General features: G+C 40.1%; 1 protein-coding gene across 2 annotated transcripts in view; it reads right to left on the bottom strand.

Moving 5' to 3' along the window:
* Nucleotides 1–15,584, bottom strand: part of LOC132899553 (inactive N-acetylated-alpha-linked acidic dipeptidase-like protein 2) — a 711,964-nt gene extending 696,380 nt beyond the window's left edge. For both annotated transcript variants that reach the window (XM_060941545.1, XM_060941546.1), the window contains exon 1: nucleotides 15,405–15,584. The gene's annotated coding sequence lies outside the window, so the exon portion shown is untranslated. The remainder of the gene's footprint in view (nucleotides 1–15,404) is intronic.
* Between the last annotated feature and the right edge of the window lie 825 nt (nucleotides 15,585–16,409).

Here is a 16,409-nt window from a genome sequence, read left to right as displayed (position 1 = left end):
AAGGGCCCCCTGGAAATTTTTGCTTGGGGCCACAACAGACTCTAGAATCACCTCTGGTTATGACGCTCTTCACCAGGTTGCCATTGGTAATTCGAGTGCCACACAAAGCGAGCACACATACACTGCTGAACGGAGGACAAAGAAACACCAAGTCTACCGGCAAATTCGACAAACAACAACATTGTTAAAACAATAAAACAGAAGAGAAAGACAGAAACATCAAATGCAAAAAAAAAAACAAAGAAAGAAATTCACAAAAAAAGAAAAAATGAAAACCAGAAGTTTAAAAAAAATGCACAACATAAATCTCAACCTGAAACCGATTCAGGATTTCAAGAATTCATTTTCATGAATTCATAGAATTTCATCATCAAGAATGATGCAAAGCAGTATCCAGTATCATCTTACAAACAGTGAAACATTTTTAAATGACTTGAAACTGAAAAATATCTTCACTGCAAAAACAAAAGCTGACAAAAAAAAAGAAAAAAAATATTGTTGAGATACATTCAAGGCAATGCAATTGCAAACGTAATAGCTACTGCATGCACATAGTTTTTACCATAATTTAAAAAAAAAATGTGCAGGGACACTATGTGCTGGAGGGCATTGTCCTCTTGTTTTAAATAGTGTGGAAAAGACTCACTCATATGCGCCAATACTCTCCTGAGAAGTACACAGACTTGTTCAATTTAGGCATGACATAACTTTCCACTTAATGTCCTTCAAGAATGATGGGTACAAATACATTACAGAGCAGACAGTATCAAGAGAAAATTGAGCAGAGCCAACCCACATTTCCATTAAGTAGACTCAATCTAGAAAAAAAAAATCGAAAAATGACTAAAATGGTCACCTTCATTTATTGGTGCCAAGGCCAGTGCCTTCTCCTCACTGATTTCATGGCTCTGTTTCATTTCTGAAGAACACAAGCTAAAAGCAACCAAGAGCACTGCTTCTCATTCACCACTTCCCCATCCACCCCATTTTGGTTAAAAAGGAGGTCATCCAAATTGGATATTTCATGGCACAATTGACAAGATCCATGAATTCACATTTGAATTATTAACATCAGCTTTTCAAACTCAATTAGGTCTTTGTGCTGTAAAGCTTGCCCTGGTACCTTGAATGCACTGTTCAATCTTAGGAAATAATGGGAAGATCTGTTATATAATAGGCAGGTCTAATGTTTCATCATATCACATAGCTTCTGTAAAAACTGCTCATTTGAAGGCTTTGAACAAAAGTTCCATAACATACTTTATGTATCTGCTATATCTATATGTGCTTGTAACTAATTAAATAAACAATTCTTTATGTTTATGGATAAGGCAATAAAAGTTCTTATTAATGAATTGAAGGAGAGATCAGGGTATTTTAGCAATCAAAACCTTTCTGTTGTTTTTTTTTTCCTAACAGCAAAAATAAATTCATTTTTAACAGTATGATGAACAATAGCTTTTTTCTTCTTCTTGAAATTGTTAAATAAGCATAAGTAATTACGGAAACATGCTCTATAAGTGATAATTATACATGATTACGCACACTGCCTGGTCAAAAAAAATGTCGCCATTTGGAATTAAATAAGCAAATGCTTAAGAGTGTTTGATTGGATAATTACTGCAGTAATTAATATGTCTCAGCAGGCAACAATTCTTTTAACCCTAACTGATGCAATGAATAGCTTCTCATTTCATTTCTCATAGAAGACGTATCCTGTAATCATGGAAAAGATGTTACTGTGTTTCAGAAGGGTCAAATTACTGACCTGTATCAAGCAAAGAACAACTAAGGAAATTGCTGAAATTACTGGAATCAGTTTCAGAATTGTCCAATGCATCATTAAAACCCGGAAGGATCGTGATGAACCGTCAACTTTGCAGAAGATATGTCATCAGAAAAAAAAAAATCTTACCTGACTGTGATTGGAGATGTTCTCACTTGGTGAAGTCAAATTATTATTAAAAAAAAAAAAAGACAGTAGAACTCACAGCTATGTTGAATAGTGAATGTAAGAGCATTTCCACATGCACAGAATATGATGAGAATTCACAGGATTGGCACTAAACAGCTGTGTGACTATACGAAAACCACTTGTTGATGAGGCTAATCGGAAGAAAAGCCTTCAATTTGCTAGGGGGAATAAAGGTTGGCTCTGGAGCAATGGAAAAAGATCATGTGGTCTGATTTACTCTCTTCTAGAGTGATGGGTGCATCAGGGTAAGAAGGGAAGTGCATGAAACGATGCACCGATCATGTATAGTGACTACTGTACAAACCTCTGGAGGCAGTGTTATGATCTGGGGTTACTTCAATTGATCAAGGTGCAGCAAAGTTATGTGGCAATAAAAAGAAGTTAGCTGACAACCTGAATGTACCGAATGACCAGGTTAGCACATCAATGGATTTTTTTCTTACCTGATGGCACAGATATATTCCAGGATGACGATGCCAGGATTCATTGGGCTCAAATTGTGAAAGAGCGGTTCAGAAAGCATGAGGAATCATTTTCACACATGAACTGGCCACCACAGAGTTCTGACCTTAACCCCATTGAAAGTCTTTTGGACATGCTGAAGAAGACTTTACAGAATGGTTCAACTCTCCCGCCATCAATAAAAGATCTCTGAAAAAATAATGCAACTCTGGACATAAAATGCTTTTGACATTGCATTAGGTGGTTAATAATAATAATAATAATAAAGGGCGGCACGGTGGTGTAGTGGTTAGCACTGTCGCCTCACAGCAAGAAGGTCCTGGGTTCGAGCCCCGGGGCTGGCGAGGGCCTTTCTGTGTGGAGTTTGCATGTTCTCCCCGTGTCCGCGTGGGTTTCCTCCGGGTGCTCCGGTTTCCCCCACAGTCCAAAGACATGCAGGTTAGGTTAACTGGTGACTCTAAATTGACCATAGGTGTGAGTGTGAATAGTTGTCTGTGTCTATGTGTCAGCCCTGTGATGACCTGGCGACTTGTCCAGGGTGTACCCCGCCTTTCGCCCGTAGTCAGCTGGGATAGGCTCCAGCTTGCCTGCGACCCTGTAGAAGGATAAAGTGGCTAGAGATAATGAGATGAGATAATAATAAATTATTATTATTATTATTATTATTATTATTATTCATGATGGCACAGTGGTGTAGTGGTTGGCACTGTTGCCTCACAGCAAGAAGGTCCTGGGTTTGAGCCCAGTGGCTGATGGAGGCCTTTCTGTGCGGAGTTTGCATGTTCTCCCCGTGTCTTCGTGGGTTTCCTCTGGGTGCTCCGGTTTCCCCAACAGTCCAAAGACATGCAGGTTAGGCTAATTGTTGGCTCTAAATTGACCGTAGGTGTGAATGTGAGTGTGAATGGTTGTTTGTCTCTAGGTGTCAGCCCTGTGATGACCTGCCGACTTGTTCAGGGTGTACCCCGCCTCTCGCCCAGAGTCAGCTGGGATAGGCTCCAGCTTGCCAACGACCCTGCACAGGATAAGCGGTTACAGATAATAGAATGGAATGGAATGATCTTCATTAGGCACAGTGTTTTAAAAGTTGACACTTATTTACATGAAAGCTGTGTCGAAACAATGCCATGGCAAATGCATGCCATAATCAAAGATAAAGGCGGTCCAACGAAATATTAGGAGGATGCAACTTTTTTGGCCAGGCAGTGTATTTTATATAATGTTACTTAAAGGACCCATGGCATGGTGGTTTGTTGATGCTTTAAACGGGCTCGTGGAGGTTTCCGGATGTTATATCCACAGCCTTTCTCGAAATGAACCCTCGGCACGTAGATATAGCCTCCTGGGAGAAAGCCCCATTTCAGCCCTTTTCCCAATGCATCATTTTGCTAATGAGAAGCATGGAGGCGGGGAAGGGTCGAGGGTGGGGGCGGGCCATGGGGGGAGGGGGAGGGGCTTGACCAAGCTGCGGGCATGCTACCTGTGTGTGAACAGTAGCAATGGCAGGTCAAGCAACATGCTGCAACATGCTGCATGCTACATCATACAACATGCTGCATGCTTTTTGGTTTTGTAGCGCAGAGTACCTGGCTAACTGTAGGAAGCGGTTAGCTGCACAGCTAATGTAGCCATTGCAAGGCTAACACACCGATTTTAAAACACGGCAAAATGACTTAACAGTTATACACTTACTTGTTCGGTGTTTGTTGCTGATGCGGCAGGGATGCTTGGTACGGACCCAGGCTTCAGTGACAGTTGATGTGCAAAACCTGCCCTGTACTGTCCCAAGTTGTGGAAACATTCATCAGGAAAATGCTTCCGACAAACATACACCGTCTTAGGTAGACTCGACGGCGTATTATTGGAGTAAATAAAATTAAGCCACTGCGTCTTCAGGGGCTCTCCCGTCGGCAGTAAAAACAGACTCCTTTCTGTGTTGTCACATCCATGTACAGCGCAATTTCCATGTTTCGCTCGCTTAGGTGGTACCATGTTGTTGTGTCCTCTATGGTCTCCTCACTACAAAATTGAAGTGACGTATCTATGGTGGCAACTTTTGAGCTGGGCGGGCAATCCATACAGTGGGTGGGAATCCAGAGGGGGGGCGTGGGGATCATCTCCCTTGCTGATGTAGTAAAGGGAAGAGCCTATCAACGCGCCATTTTGACGCGCCATTCTCAAATGTTGACAAAGGGTGGGCATAGTTTGGTTTACACATTATGACATTTCTAGCCACTGGGGTGACTTAAGAAGGTCAGAGAAACTCATTTTAACGTTAAAAAACCTCAGAAAGTGAAAATTTCATGCCATGGGACCTTTAAAAAAGCTGCACATAGGGATATACATATCGGTATATCCATGAAGAAGACAAATTTAAAGCAAATTAGATAGTTAAACAAAAAGAGCAATTTAGTATCATGTTTGGTTGGTTCCAATATAAGCATTGCAGAATATTATTTTCAGCATTAAATGTTTCACCTTCTGGTTACAAAACGTTTGACACTTTTCTGGCCACAAGCTACAGGATCTTGAAAGTTAGAACATGATTTGGTTCTCTATACTTCTGCATGAGTTTCAGGTTCCAGGAAAATGGTCTTGTTGGTCTTCAGGCAGATTCTACCATAACAGAGGCCAGTTAAGTCCCATCTCCTTAAATTGCTGAATTGATTATTTTGATCATTCTCTTAAGTTTTTCTAGTAGCATTTGGGGTCTTGGACATTCACAGTAAATTTTAGGACAGTAGTCCTGGTAACTAATTAATAAAAGCCTGACATGACAGACATGCTAAATGACAATAGAAACACATCGGTTTCTATCATCAAAATCTGACAGACAAACTAACGTCTACCATCATATTCTGACAGACACTCTAGATGACAATAGCAACAAAACTGTTTCTTACATTATTAATCTGACAAATTTAGTAATAATATTAAATACCTCATCACTAGAACCAAATAATAAAATAAAATATTGAAATAAAAAAGATAAAATTTATTTTCAAAATTGAAATATCAACAATAATTGTCAGAACAGTGACGATAGACATGACTGTGTCACTTTCACGGGGAAATAACACATTGAAATGGCCTGTCGGCTGAAAGGGTCGCAAGTGGCTCTGATTTATCTCAACTTACGATAGTTTTCCTCCAGAAAAATTTAAATATGAATGCACAAATATATTCTCAATGTTTCTATCGTCAAAAATTTCTATCGTCAGGATAGCTGACTGAAAATCTTACCTTGATTTATTTGATGAAATCTAGCTGTCAGAACTCCAAGTCTTGCCCGGAAGTAAATGTCTGCTGTCACAAAAATCATGCGCAGTAGAATTTCCTCTTTGCGTCAGTCAACATGTGCGTGGTGAGGGCTTGAATTTGACAGACTGACGATAGCATTTTTTAAAAATAACTGTGGGCTTCTCTCGTGAACGAAATAGTTTTTTCGCTGTTAATCTATTTCAACTCTATCTGTTGACACCCAAAAATTATAAAGCCTGCTTCCACACGATAACTACCAAAGATCCATAATGGCTGAGTCTATCGTCAGGTCATCTGACAGAAATTCACTGACGATAGCAACAGGGATAATGAAAGTGATTTTTAAAATGGGAGTTATGTCTGTCAGATATGTGAAAGAAATAGAACTTTATTCTTTAAAAATCTTTTATTGATATACTCAGTGTATTTTTAAATGACGTGCTGTTTTAGAAGACAAAATACCATATTTTCAATCTTGAAAATATTACCTCACTGAAAAAAGGACAAGAAAAATTTCTTATTTTGTGGGCAAGTGATTAATGGATCCAGTTACGGTAGAATCTGCCTTCAGTCAGATGGATTTGTGTGAATATTGCGAGGTTTTTTTTTGTTTGTTTGTTTTTCCTGGCTATAACAAAAAGTGAAGCTCTAGCAAAAACTATAGGTCAAACTTATGAGACATGTCATACCTGTTATCACCAGAAGTTTATTCTGGTTTATTTAATTCCGTAAACTCGCATAACCCGTTACTGGCTGCAGACCTGCATTTCGCTTAATTACACTGTAGTTCCTGCTAATTCACAGTATTGAATAATTAATTTACATTTACAGCATTTAGCAGAGGCACTTTTCCAAAACAAATTACAGAAGTACTTTGTACTCTCTATCAAAAACATATCCTCATGCCAATCCATTTGGTCAAGGACAAAGAGTACGATTAGCCTAAAACCCTGTTGGGGAGGTTAACATAGTATGAAAAGAAAACAAGACGTTTTTGGGGGGTTTTGTTGTTTGTTTGTTTTTATATGCCTTACAATAAGTTAATGAACATTAATTGGAGTTTTAAGTGGTTAAAGACAGATTAGATGATATGAAAGAAAAAAAAAAATGTCTGCAAGCTAATTTTATGATAAAAGCATGTCCCCAGTTTTGACATGTGATTCGAGTTAAATATTTGTCTTTTACCCACAGGTGCACTTATGTGTTTCGGACCACACTTGAGACTTGAGTGTCCCTTGGTGTCAGATTCAGTTTCAGTTTCAACAAGCTCATGAGAGTCTTGGAAATGTTGGACTTTTTCCCTCTGGCTATTGGGTAAATTAGGTAAAATCCTTTTGTATTATGCATACAGTACCTGATATCCTCTGCTTTTCTCTGAGACATATGATGAACCATAAAAAATGCATAAGGCTGACCAAATTGGCCATCCTTGAAAAGCGGAAAAAAATACTGATGTTCAGGCCACTTAGAATCTCAAAATGCAGCATTTTCTCTTCATCCGTTTAATTGCTAGTTCTATAGTCTAACACGATACACATTCAAAACTAGGAATCTCAAGTAAGCTATTTATTTCTAAGCATCTTGTTATAGGGAATCTATACGTCAGTGGAATCGATGCTTTCTGGGCCAGAAGAAAGAAAATCAATTTACTCTGACAATTCTACATATCATCCTAAAATATCTAATTATTATTGCCGAGCTGGATCACGGAACATTGTTATAAAAGACAACATCATGATGATAATTACTTTCCTTTCTATTGTAATTCCCCTTTCCATTTCACTGAAAGAGCAAGTTCTCCAATCATGAGTTAGAAGTTCGGGCTTTCCATTTATATTCCTCTCCACATGAGACTGCTTCTTCAGCCAAAATCCTTGAATTTCACTCTGGCAACTAACACCTTCTGCCACATCCCAGCTCTATTAGCAATCAAGCATGTCATAGCAGGTATTACAATCTGACCTCACACATTTGTAAATCTACTGGCGAGCTACAGGCCGCTCCTGACTACCATCGCCTGCATATTACCATCCAGACAAATATTTCTGGTTCACAAAAAGGTGTCTTTTTGTCTTGGTTAAAATGTGAGATACACTAGTCAGTTTATATTATGTGGGAGATTTTAATGTGCGTTATGCACAAGTGAAGTGTGCCACTGACGTGTCCAGCAAATGCTTGAGAGTCAAGTGACCCTGAATAGGTTGCAAGTGAGTGATGCGGACATGGTTGAAGGCACTCAGTTAATTGGTCACTGGTACTGAAAAGGTAAAAAGTGTTGCTGAAGATTCCTTCTCCACTTGAAAGAGGTAAATTAATACATTCATTTTTAAAGACAGATTAAGTGAGAAAAAAATGGAGAAGGGGTATAATGAACCGAATATAGACTAAATATAGACCGAAATCGTTTCATGACCCTTAATTAGACATTGAACACAACCAAACTGCACTTCAATTTAGATGCAAGGCTTCTTAACTATTACTCATCAAACCATCATGCAGCTAATGCACACATTCAGCATGTGACCTCTTAGCACTTGTCATAAACAGTTTGTACCTTTTCCTCAATTGGTGTATGAGCCAGATTACACAGAATGCTGAAGGTATTCATATGCAGTTCCATCTCTGTATATAAATTAGCACATTAATCACTCTTCACATATGTCACGTATTTAAATTGAAATATTTGTACAGTTAGCATGCTGCACAAAAAAAGACAGAGAACATGCTGCTCAAATATCCATTTGCTCTCTCATTTCACATCTTCTCAAAACTTTTTTTTTTTAAAGACCTGTCCACAAACTCCATTACAAGCTTGACAAATCCATTACACACAAAGGGAGAGCTGTTCCTTTTCAAAAACAAGGAGGAAAAAAGTACAAGAACATTTTCCCTTTTTGCCTGTCAAGTGACTATATTATATAAACCAGGCACTTAACTTGATGTTAGAAGTGGGGGGAAAAATACTCTAGATCAGCAATATTTCAACTAAAATAATAATTAAAAAAATATTCAGTTACATACAATTCCTTGTTTACAAAGCTTTTGATAAGCAACTAACATGCCTGAATAGTGACATTCATTTTTAACCATGAACAATTCAATCATGGCTATAAATGAGCTAAAAATGAAGTTTTATTCCATAATGACTCTTCACATTACCACTTTTGATTCGTGCCATGAACAGATGAGATACAATGTTTTTACAGTTGATATGGACAGAATAAACATGTACTTCTTCATCCGTTCATTTTTAAACGTTCTTTCAAGCCATTTTTTTTTCTGCTTGCTAATAAGTTGAGAGGGTAAATAAAATTAAAAATCTGAGAGTCTTTGTGAAAAAGTTCCCTATTATGAGCAAATAACTTTTGTCCTGGAACTAGTTTCTGTTCCAATGAACTGCCTTCAGCTAAATAATTTACATTGCCTAAATGCATGTGATGGGCTTAAATCGAGGATCTGCTAGAGAAGCTGCACTGGTTAGTGTTTCTCAAAGCAAAGCAGAGAAAAGGGTACTTTCAAAGTACGGTTGAAAAGGGTCATTTCAAAGTACGGTTTCCACTGCTGTTGCTGTAAAGTTTGCAGCAACAGCAGTGGAAACTGTAACCATCTTTGCATTCAGTGATGCTTCCTGGAGGCCAAAGACAGTTAATGCATCCTGACAATGTGTACTGCCTCATGCAAGGATTTGGCAAGAAACTGGTATAATGTATGCAAAATGAAAAAGTGATCTTTAATAGAGGTCAGCACGGTGGCAAGAACAAGGCAGGAGCATGACTGAAACCAAGGTGAATTACAACAATAGCAAAATAAAATGACAATGTTATAGGTTGAGACCTTCATCTAAAGTTCAAAAAAGGTTGAAAGCAACCTATCCTTGACTTACAAGTGACGTCAAAGCAAAATAGTAACCTGGACGTCGGCCATGTTGGTGGATATACAAACGTGGGGTCAAGTGACATTCCATACAAAACAGTCATGCGTGCGCAACTCTCTTTGTTTTTCCACTGCTTTAAAGGGCTGATGACACGAACATGACTCTATGCAATTTCTTAAATAAACTATCCAACATGTCAAACATGTTAGATTTCTGTTATAATTACGTGAAAAGAAGCTGTTGTTACGCGAATATCCAACTTTTAATTGCACAGCGCAAGAAAACTGGGTCCGTGGCTCGCGGCCATGTTGTGACATCAGCGGAAGAACACGCTGCGGTTCACTGGCTGTCTACTCTGGTTCTACTCAATGGAAATGGCGCATGAAAACGCCAGTGAACTCTGTAGTGCTAGCTCTTCCTCTTCTGGGAGTCTAGAATTGATCTCTTCCGAATAGAATCTATGATAGCCTACCCTCTTTACCCTTTGCCTCTCATTGCTAGGCGGCAGTTACATGAAAGCCGCAAGCTATCAAAAGCAAATACATGACTGATATCATGCCGACTTTATGATTACATTTATGATTATCATGTAGAATCTATAGCTCTACATACCTTTATCTTATGTCGTTTTACAACACGTGTTCTGACAGGAGGACTGTCTTTGGATCCGGCATAGCTACTAGTAGACCCCCTCCGGAATACTGGCAGTGTTGCCAGATTGGGAGGTTTCCCACCCAGTTGGGCGGTTTCAAGTGCATTTTGGTGGGTTTTGAACATATTTTGGGCTGGAAAACTTCAGCAGTATCTGGCAACAGGTACTGCTGACGTTTTCCAGCCCAAAATATGTTCAAAACCCACCAAAATGCACTTGAAACCGCCCAACTGGGCGGGAAACCTCCCAATCTGGCAACACTGTGTAGGCACTGCTGATGGTAGTAACACATGTTTGTGCTGAACTGAACACCCAAGAGATTCTTTTAAGCTGGGAAGGGTGTCAAAACAATCCAAATCGAAGTGTTCAGAGCACAGGACGGATGTTGGTGAGGGCTCCCACTTGTCACGAGTGCGCCTGACTTGCTTCACCCACTTCGCATGCAGCTCGGGATCTCTGGGAAACTTGAATAAACTTACCCCATCCTTGTGGGTTTTGGAGCAAAAGCCGGCAACAAAACGCGAAGGCATAATAACTCTCTCTCTCTCTCTATATATATATATATATATATATATATATATATATATATAATAATAATGTATAATAATGTATAATAAAAATACTAATAATGATAAACTGAACACCTGCCGCATCAACAACAAACTGGTAAGTTAGGAGGAAGGTTCTTTCACTGACGTCATATACAGTAGCTCCTTCTCCTCTTTCGTCTCCTGGGTGCTGCAGCCCCGTCAAATTTGCCCAAATAGCCGCGTTTTTTATCATAACTTGTAAAATAGGCGCCTTCATGAATTAATATATGGCTCATCGGGAATTACTTTTTATGTTATAAAACATCGCCAAAGATGTCAAAAACGTGTCATCAGCACTTTAAGCATTCTTTTAGCTATGCCATATCTTTATGCTGTATATGGTTGTGATCACAACAGTACTTGTCACCGTGGCACGTTCCGATTTTTTAGAATTCTGTTCGTGATTCGGAAAGAGGGCGAGGAAACTCTGAGGCTTAGTATGGAGAGGAGACAAGCACTGCTGAACAACATCGGCAGGGCTGATCTAACAGAGACTAAAACCAAAACAGTTCATGTTTGCAGTAATCATTTTATCTCGGGTGAGATTCAAAAGCTTTCTCAATAATATCATGGAAGAATTTCATTTTGTGCTGATAGAATTTTGCTAGAAAATGAGCGTTCTCTTGTCATGGTTCACTTGGTCGTTGTTATCATTTTAACACGTGTATTACCATTTCACTTCTAGGAGCACCAGCAAAATTATACAATAGAAACAATCCAGACTGGGCACCCACTCAGAAAATGGGCTATGTTTCGTCCAAGGTCGGACTTGATTCAACCCAGATAGAATGCAATATCTGGGTACTCGATGGTCAGTAGAAGCATCTTATCCTCAGAAAAATCCTTCTTTTTAAAATAATATGGGTCAAAACCACACATAGCTATCTTCTCTTTGTATCGAATCTTTGCTCGACCATTCAAATCGTGGTAATACTGAAAAAAAATTCAGTATTGTTTACAGTATTGTCCATCATGGTGGACGCTCATTTTGATCACGTGGTTGCAAGTCATCTATTGAGTTCATATTTTAAGTTAAAAACAGTAACTCTTGCTTCCCAGTAAAAAACAAAACACACTGAGGCCCCACTTATTGTGTGTGATTGACAGGGTGAAGCAGATTCACAGAAAATGTCTTATACCAACGTATCCATTTGCTTTTATGGTCCAGAGGCGCAAAGAGCCAAGCTTATCAGTGGTCAGTGATAATGAACAATGCTCCGAGAGCTGATAAGAAAGGGTGGCCCACCGGGGCTGTGATACCATACAACAGCAATGGGCCTCAGATTCCTTTGTAATTCAAGTGCTCGTGTTTCAAAAAGAAAAGGTGAACAAGAGACAGCGAGTGAGAGTGAGAGAGATGATACTGGGCAGTATGTCATGAGAGTCTGGAAATATTAAACAAAAAAAGACAGAAAGAGTTATTAGTTCTCCACCACTGGTTCTACTGCAGAAGTCTGTTCAGATGGTGGGAGGAATGTAGCAGCCTTCTTATCATTGACAGGTCTTATAAAAAGGACATCGTCTAAAGTTTCAGATGACTGTTCACTAGGCAGGTAACTAATAACGGCACCAAATGTGGTGGATTTACTGAAACTGGAGTTATTCTATCTTTAAAATATACTACATTTTAAACATCAAGCATAATTGCCAAGAAGGTACCTGATACAGGTAAAGGGATACAATCTGCCTCCTGGCATTGTGAGTATCAGGTGAAGGAAGACATTAATATGTTTCTGAAACTGATCAGGGTTGCACTTTTGACCTGGATTATCCAATGCACATAGATTACTTCACGTGTCATCAGTCTGACAATCATCGACAAGGTGACCAGGGTCTTAAACAGCAAAGGCAGGAAACACATGCCCACACATGCATGTACCTCTCTGTCTATTGACCACCGGTGAGATCTAACATTAAACAACTCTGCATATTAATCTTTGTAATGAACATGTGATCGTTAGCGCCCAAGATTTACAGTGTAATCCAGTTCTTGAGTTGACTTTTGTACTTTAAACTTTTCATTTCTATGTTGGTCTATTCTCAATTTGGTTAATGCTTTCCTACATTACCCACAATTCCTATCGACAACCCATTGGTAATGTTGTCAGTGAGATTTAGCCTTTGCTTCATCTCTACTTAAAGAGACAGCGATGCAGCAGAGCTTTAATCCTAGTCTGTCCAGTCTCTCTCACCTCATCTGTTCACTCTGTGCAAGCAGCTCAGGTTCCAAAGCTTTCAGGTTTCATAAATGTCACTGTACTTGTCATCCTGTAGATCGCTACCTAGCCAAGCAGAAATCAGCGCATCTGTGTCATAGAACTGGAATTTCCCCTCAATATTTCTGTGTTGTATTTCTCACTATCATGCCTTTGAATGTCACTGGAACATTTTGAGTGAGAAAAGGAAAAGTTCTTGCCCTTTTATTTTTAGGAACTAACTGCAAAACTTGACTGCCGTCTCAAGTTTCAGATTTTCTTCTCCCATTCTGTTAAATACCATTCTAATTGCGCTAGCAATGTCCCTCTGTGACGTCAGAGCAGCAGAGAGCTGCTTAGCTTCACTCACAGGGAAAAGGAAAATACAGGACCTCGCAGATCTTTCAATGTAAAAGTATTTAATGTGTTTCAGGGTGGATTTGTTATTTAAAAGTAGACGGCCAGGTGGCACGGTGGTGTAGTGGTTAGCGCTGTCACCTCATAGCAAGAAGGTCCAGATTCGAGCCCTGTGGCTGGCGACGGCCTTTCTGTGTGGAGTTTGCATGTTCTCCCGTGTCCACATGGGTTTCCTCCGGGTGCTCTGGTTTCCCCCACAGTCCAAAGACATGCAGGTTAGGTTAATTGGTGACTCTAAATTGACCGTAGGTGTGAATGTGAGTGTGAATGGTTGTCTGTGTCTATGTGTCAGCCCTGTGATGACCTGGCGACTTGTCCAGGGTGTACCCCGCCTTTCGCCCGTAGTCAGCTGGGATAGGCTCCAGCTTGCCTGCGACCCTGTAGAACAGGATAAAGTGGCTAGAGATAATGAGATAATGAAGTAGACGGCCTTTCGATTTCATAAAATCGGTGAAATTTAGCTCCCTCTAAAATTTGGTCAATGTTAATACCTTTTTTAAAAAGAATTAATAAATAAAATAAAAAAAAAACAACAGGCCATTCTGTGGCTGGGAAGTTATTTAATTTGAGGGGATTCCTGAGCAAATAATGCGCATGAAATCGCTCGCTTCGTGCAGTCAAGCAGACAGAGGGCGCATGCACAGGTTTACCTTCTTCTTTTCCTTCTTCTGTCAAGTTTTCCGTCATGTGGCATCCAGTGTTGCATTACTGCCATCTACAGGTTTACCTTTGACCATGCACTGACAGTTACATCATTCTGTCGCTACACAAACAGCTGATCACACCAAGGTGCTCGCTGACCGCCGATATTTATTAGTTTGGTCCTGCGTTTCCTTTCCTTCGCAACATAACGTCTTTTCTTCTCACTCTCTGTTACTGTAGTCGGTCTTTCACGTTTCATTCGCACACTCGCGTCCTTCACTTTTCTCTCCTGTTTCAAATTTGCATCCCACAATGCCTTGCGTGAACGGGGAAAGCCTACCACGTGATGCTTGATGTAGTATCTTGTATTGGGTCATGGTGAAGCAGGAAAAAATAGCGGAGAATTTAGGACCACGTGGTCCGTTCATTAATTGTTTGATTTTTTTAAAAAGAATAAAATTCAGTCTGTGATTCAAATTCAGTAGCTTTCGGCCCACCAAACAAAAATAACTGGGTGTCAGGGAAAATTCTTTTTATGACCTACACTTGAAAAATCTGAAAGGCAGTCTACCTTTAATGAGACACATAAATGGAGCGCTAACCCAACAGAGTGAAGCAATACAGAACAGCTTCTTAGACACACACCTCCACATGACAGCATGAGGACTGAACACTTGAGTCTTCCAGAGAAGTCTGGAACTTATTTTAGTATTCACCCTGAGGCTAACAACAGGCAACTGCAGGCTGCTATGCATACACTTCTCACTGTTTTTTTTCTCCCTTTTTTTAATGACCACACATATTGCAAACACCCCTATTCTCTCTCACACAAACACACACACGCATCGCAAACTCAATGCATTTACATTTAAATGGCGACTATATGTGTTGGCTCACACATCCCTTATAGTTGCCTTATCCTGGTGGTGCCTGCCACCACATGTTGCTTTGCAGAAATATGCTCTGCAAGCACACCCGGTGCACTGACAGAACACAGGGGCATCTGTGAGGCACTTGCAAACATCATTAAATGTCAAGACTTTGCTGAAATATAAGCTCCAACAGCCAGTAGTTTTAAACCTGTGTCTTCCAAGTCAGTGCACTTTGCAAAAGTGAAAGTGAAATAACAGCTGTTCCCCAGCTCGTGTCATCCTGTGACTAACCTAATGAACGTTATTTAAGACCGCACAGGAAGCTGCACTGCTAAAGCCATTTAAAACAGACGGTACTCTGCATGAGTCTAGGACATATATCTGCCCAGAAATTAAAGCCTGTTGCACCTTGCACATCTTCCCATTTAAACATGCCGCTCCAGAGACAAAGATTCTGAAATGTTTACCTTCAAAAGCTGAGTTGAGAAGAGCTCGGCGTGTGGATTGTCCTCTGTCTCTCTCAGTGTCTTTGACAGGAGAATAGGCGAGCTAATAGCTTGCCATGGAGTAAAACATGGAATACATTTACTTCTCTGTTTCTCCGAAGTCAAGCAATTACCCTAAACTGCTTCCTGCCTCACCTGGACTCATCTAACCTGTTCTGCATTTGATCGACACGACTTCCTCCTCCCGCTACTCATCTGCATGCACCTGTTGAAACCAGACACACCAGTTGCAAAATAATGCAGCATGAACTAAAAGCTGTTAAAAAAAAAAAGCCCTATCGAATGTCACCTTGGATAGGACATTTTTTTCTGTGTCCTATATTCTCTTTGTTGTTCTGTGCTTGAGACAAACGATACTTGCTAAAACATATTTTTGCACAAAATGCCATAATATACGAGAACATAGCTGACCTTCCAGGAAAAGTAGATCTTATCTTGGAAGAAAATAGGATGTTATCCTTGGCTTGTAAGCAGCCAGGGCACTGGAGAAAATGTGATGGTGGTCTGTATGTGCACATGAACTAAACAAATCCAAAAGACACAACAAATTCAGAAACTAATTATTTTTAAGAAATATTGTCAACTGTAGGGCGGCACGGTGGTGTAGTGGTTAGCGCTGTCGCCTCACAGCAAGAAGGTCCGGGTTCGAGCCCCGTGGCCAGCGAGGGCCTTTCTGTGTGGAGTTTGCATGTTCTCCCCGTGTCCATGTGGGTTTCCTCCGGGTGCTCCGGTTTCCCCCACAGTCCAAAGACATGCAGGTTAGGTTAACTGGTGACTCTAAATTGACCGTAGGTGTGAATGGTTGTCTGTGTCTATGTGTCAGCCCTGGTGACTTGTCCAGGGTGTACCCCGCCTTTCACCCATAGTCAGCTGGGATAGGCTCCAGCTTGCCTGCGACCCTGTGGAACAGGATAAAGCGGCTAGAGATAATGAGATGAGATGAGACAGTCTGATAACAGTAGTGCT

Source organism: Neoarius graeffei, chromosome 15 (genome assembly GCF_027579695.1).
Source record: "Neoarius graeffei isolate fNeoGra1 chromosome 15, fNeoGra1.pri, whole genome shotgun sequence".
Taxonomy (NCBI): Eukaryota; Metazoa; Chordata; class Actinopteri; order Siluriformes; family Ariidae; genus Neoarius; species Neoarius graeffei.
The sequence above is the reverse complement of the archived record's forward strand: the minus strand, read 5'-3'. Positions and strand labels throughout refer to the sequence as shown.